Here is a 5,577-nt window from a genome sequence, read left to right on the forward strand (position 1 = left end):
ACTTGTAGGGACAAAGTGGTAAGTGAGATTTCTGATTGAAAGAACACTTTAGAGAAGAGCTCCGACATGCGACAAATATCATTTACTGCTTTAAAGATGTCGCCTTATAACTATATCTTTCTTTACATATGTGTTTACTTCAGGTTGTTATGTTCATTCTCTTGTAGATAAGATATGTTTTACTCCGTAGTAAGTTATACTGGACCCAACAAATAGAACATGAATTTAGGGCTGAACATCATGTTATCCTGTTGAGTGGTAGCCCTCTTATTCTGCCCTGAACATACAAACCAATTTTGGCAGTGAGGGAGGTTCAAGAGCCAGAAGGGAGAAGATGTGGTTCCATGGATTTTATTTTTGAGGCATAAGTTAATGCAGCAATCGCAACCAACAAGTATGGGCATGATATTAATATCAAATCCGTCCGACCTAAAGAGTTCTCTAATTGCTTACACTCGGATATGTGTGATTTGGTAGATCCCAGGTCGGGTGGATACATCGAGGAGTTCTTATTGTTGCTTGGGCAGTGATCTGAGAGAAGTGTGAGGAGTGAATGTTTAGTCGGTTTGGATTTTTTTCTATCTTGATTGGGGATATGCAATTACGCAAACCCATATTTGCCACATTACGGGTGGTGGTTTTTTATGTTTTTTATGTACATGGCAGTTGTGATCGAATAAGTTATGTATGTGCCTCTCAATCGCAATGGAATACTACTTATTTCTGCTATAATTTACATATTCTCTGAAAGACCTACTATTTGATAAAGTACCATTTTGATACCAGCGCATGGCTATAGATGCATGTTGCGCACCACGGGTTAGATGAAAGTTTACGTGTAGTTATTCTAGAAACTTTATTTCAAAGTTGTGTTCTCTTAGTTCCATGCAAAAAAATTCCATGTATCATATGTTTCGTAACAAAGCATACTATTTATTTCAAAGATATGAATTTTTCAAATGTACTATGATTACTTCAGCAACTAGGAAACAATGAAGAGGCCGTTGCAACGCACGGGCATTCAACTAGTTCCTCAATAAAATGTGGAGTAAAATATGCTAGCACGCACTGGCAACACTATAATTTCCAAAAATTGCCTAAAACGCCATCTTTATCGATATACGATAACCCTCCATCGGTCCGGCCGTTCGTACTGTAGGTTTATCTGGGCAAGCTCATTGTTCTGCACTTGTTTCCTATCTTTCTTTTTTTTGGAGCAACCGGCAGGAGCACTGCCTTTTCATTAAAAAAGAGGGAACAAAAACGGTCCAGACTGTACAAAGAGAGGGCATTTTTAGCTTAAGGTGGTAAAATACCCAGAACCCACCATGAAAGACGAGCTACCAAAAAGAAAAACTAATCCGGCTCGGCCGGGATGACCGGGCCGAAATCATTTATAGCCCGATCCCTTTGGAGGATATCCTCGTTAGCGATGCTTGCGACCTCAAGGTAGGTAAGACGTTGTCCAGTGAAAATGCGCCGGTTTCGTTCCTTCCATGCGTTCCAAAGTACATATAAGAACCGGCTGCTGGTGCGTTTCTTTTCTTTCTGCGGCTTTTCCTTTATCATGTCATTCCACCAGTCAGATATGGATTGGAAGTCGAGGCATCGGTCACCGGAGGAGTCGCCATCCCAAGATTTGATAAGGTTCCAGACGGCCGCCGTGAACGGGCAGTTTCTGCAGAGGTGGTCAGCTGTCTCAGGCTCGCTGAGGCACAAGGGGCATCGAGGGTCGTGAGGCCATCCTCGGATGGCAAGCATATCGGCGGTAAGGAGCTTTCCATGAAGGGCTAGCCAACCAAATAACTTGCATTTGGGCTCCGCATGTGCCGACCAAATCTTCATGGCATCGAAGTGGGCTTGGGAGGCAAGGAATTGTGCCTCATAGGCGGAGCTAGCACTGTAGGTTGAAGTGGCATTAAGCGTCCAGTCGATGTTGTCCGGCAACTCGGGGGCAAGGTTGATGGAGTGGACGGCCTCCCAGACGTCGATATATTGTGCGAGCTGTTGAGGCGAGTTAAGGGACGCGGCAGAGCGGATCCAGTTGTTTTCACTTAGCTCTTTGGAGACCGTACGATTCTTCCTCGAGGCAATTTTGTAGAGGTCAGGCGCCCATTGAGATAGAGGGCCCCGAGCAAACCAGTTGTCATGACAGAATTTGGCTGTCTCCCCATTTCCAATGGTAACTTTAGTGGCGGCTCTGAAAAGGGACATGTCGGTGTCGTTGCATGGAAGCTTTGAACCAGACCAAGGGCGGTCCGGATCAGTCCACTGGAGCCAAGGCCATCGTAAACGCAGGGCACGTCCAGATCTCTCAATGTCCGGAATGCCGAGACCCCCGAGCTTCTTTGGCCTACAGACCGTTTTCCAATTCACAAGAGCTTTCCCCTGGGCGGCATGTTCGCCCTCTTCGCCGGCCCAGACGAAAGTCCTGGCAATCTTGTTGATCCTATAACGAGCCCATTTTGGCAGAGGAATAGCAGTGGCATGGTAAATGCCAGTTGCCATGAGCACCGTCTTCGCAAGGACGACCCTTCCCGGTCTCGCAAGGTTCTTGCCGATCCAACCCGGTAGCTTTCCGGCGATCTTGTCGATTAGGGGTTGTAGGTCCACCTTCTGAAGACGGCGGAAATGCAGAGGGAGCCCCAAATATTTTCCAGGGAAGCAAGCAAGCTTTGCGGGGAAGTCATTGAGAATTTCCTGAAGGTCCACGGTCAGCGCAGCGCACCGGAAAAATTTCCGTCTTGGTCATGTTGGTGACTAGTCCACTGGCCTTTCCGAAGCAGTCGAGAATGGAAGAGATGGCACAAAGACCCTCCTTACTGGGGTTTACGAAGATTCCAGCATCGTCCGGGTATAAAGAGATTCGGCAGCGGTTGGTCCTAGAGCGTATGGGACTCAGAATGCCCAATTGCGTGGCCGAGGCCAGGATGTGTTGTAGGGGGTCGATGGCAAGGATGAACAGCATGGGTGATAGCGGGTATCCCTGTCTAAGGCCACGGGCGTGGCGGAAAGGGGTGCCAAGTTCACCATTTAGCAGCACTCTGGACGTGGCCGAGGAAAGGGAAAGACACACCCAGTCCCTCCAAGCTTGGCCAAACCCCAGCGCTGACATGACGTCGAGAAGGTAAGCCCATCCTACGGAATCGAAGGCCTTGGAGATATCAAGCTTGAGGAATAGGCTCGGGGTCTTGTTAGCATGAAGTTCCCGTATGAGGTTCTGAACATGTAAGAAGTTGTCGTGAATGCTTCTTTTCTTGAGATGAAGGCGCTTTGGCACTTGGAGACGATATCCGGGAGCATTGGAGCCAGGGGATTGGCCAGAAGCTTGGAGAAAATCTTCGAAAGACTATGGATGAGGCTAATCGGCCTATAGTCTCCCACTGAAGTGGCCTCAGCTTTCTTGGGGATGAGGATGATGTTGGCGGAGTTGACAAGTGATACGTCCAATTTGCATCACTATTTTATATCATAATTTGCTGTTATTCATTGATATATTTCATATTGGGACACAATACTTATGTTATTTCATCTATTTTGCATGTTTCATCATTATTGGAGGATCGAACACCGGAGCCGAGATTCTGCTGGAAAAAGCACCGTCAGGACGCAATATTTCGGAAGATCAACTGTGGAAGGAAATTATACAAAAAATCCTATTTTTCAAGATGACGAAGGAAGCCGGAAGGAGGAGCCGGGAGGAGCCGGGGTGGGCCCACACCCTAGGGCGGCGCGGCCCGAGCCCCGGCCGCGCCGCCATGTGGTGTGGAGGGCCCACGACCCCTTTCGCCTCCTTTTCTTCGCCAAAACCTTCGTCCCGAAGACCTAAGCCAGAGGGGGTACCTCACGAAGAGTTACAGCCGCCTCTGCGGGGCGGAGAACACCAGAGAGAAAAGAGCTCTCCGGTGGGCAGGAATCCGCCGGGGAAATTCCCTCCGGGAGGGGAAAATTGACGCCATCGTCACCGACATCGAGCTGGACACCATCACCATCATCATCATCATCATCTCTACCATCATCACCGCCGTCATCACCGCTGGACACCGTCGCCGCCGTAGCAATTTCGGTTTGATCTTGATTGTTTGATAGGGGAAACTCTCCCGGTATCGATTTATACTTGTTGTTGATGCTATTGAGTGAAACCATTGAACCAAGTTTATGTTCAGATTGTTATTCATCATCATATCACCTCTGATCATGTTCCATATGATGTCTCGTGAGTAGTTCGTTTAGTTCTTGAGGACATGGGTGAAGTCTAAATGTTAGTAGTGAACTATGGTTGAGTAATATTCAATGGTGTGATATTTAAGTTGTGGTGTTATTCTTCTAGTGGTGTCATGTGAACGTCGACTACATGACACTTCACCATTTATGGGCCTAGGGGAATGCATCTTGTATTCGTTTGCTAATTGCGGGGTTGCCGGAGTGACAGAAACCTAAACCCCCATTGGTATATCGATGCAGGAGGGATCGCAGGATCTCAGAGTTTAAGGCTGTGGTTAGATTTATTCTTAATTACTTTCTTGTAGTTGCGGATGCTTGCAAGGGGTATAATCACAAGTATGTATTTAGTCCTAGGAAGGGCGGTACATTAGCATAGGTTCACCCACACAACACTTATCATAACAATGAAGATTATTTAGCCGTATGTAGCGAAAGCACTAGACTAAAATCCCGTGTGTCCTCGAGAACGTTTGGTCATTATAAGTAAACAAACCGGCTTGTCCTTTGTGCTCAAAAGGATTGGGCCACTCGCTGCAATTATTTCTCTCGCATTTTACTTACTCGTACTTATTTCAACTGTTACATCAAAACCCCCTGAATACTTGTCTGTGAGCATTTACAGTGAATCCTTCATCGAAACTGCTTGTCAACACCTTCTGCTCCTCGTTGGGATCGACATTCTTACTTATCGAAGATACTACGATACACCCCTATACTTGTGGGTCATCAAGACTATTTTCACGGCGCCGTTGCCGGGGAGTGAAGCGCTATTGGTAAGTGGAATTGGTAAGGAAAACCTTTACTTGTTGTGCTGATTTTATTTCTGCTCGCTGCAATAAGTCATTATGGAGAGATCTTCTCTTCAATTTCTATTTGGGAAATCTACTACTACTGCAACGGTAGTAGATGAGGCGCCGGTGAGGAAGTGATACCATATAAAATACCTATGAAAATTATTGAACGTGTTATGGATAACCGCTATGAAGGGGATGGAACTGTTCACCCCGGTGATCATTTACTGTTTTTGCATGAATTATGCGGGTTATTTAAATGTGCAGGTATTGCTATGGATGAAGTGAGGAAGAAATTATTCTCTTTATCGCTGTCCGGTAAGGCGGCGCATTGGTATAAATTATTGGATAATGGGGATTCTCTTGAATGGAATGATATTGTGCCCCGGTTTTATTCTAAGTTCTATCCTCCAAGTGAAATTCATAAGGATCGGAATCGCATATATAATTTTTGGCCTCATGATGGAGAGAGTATTGCCCAAGCGTGGGGGAGATTGAAGTCTTTAATGCTCAAATGCCCCATTCATGAGCTTCCTGGTAATGTTATTATTGATAATTTCTA

Source organism: Lolium rigidum, chromosome 2 (assembly GCF_022539505.1).
Source record: "Lolium rigidum isolate FL_2022 chromosome 2, APGP_CSIRO_Lrig_0.1, whole genome shotgun sequence".
In the NCBI taxonomy this organism is placed as follows: Eukaryota; Viridiplantae; Streptophyta; class Magnoliopsida; order Poales; family Poaceae; genus Lolium; species Lolium rigidum.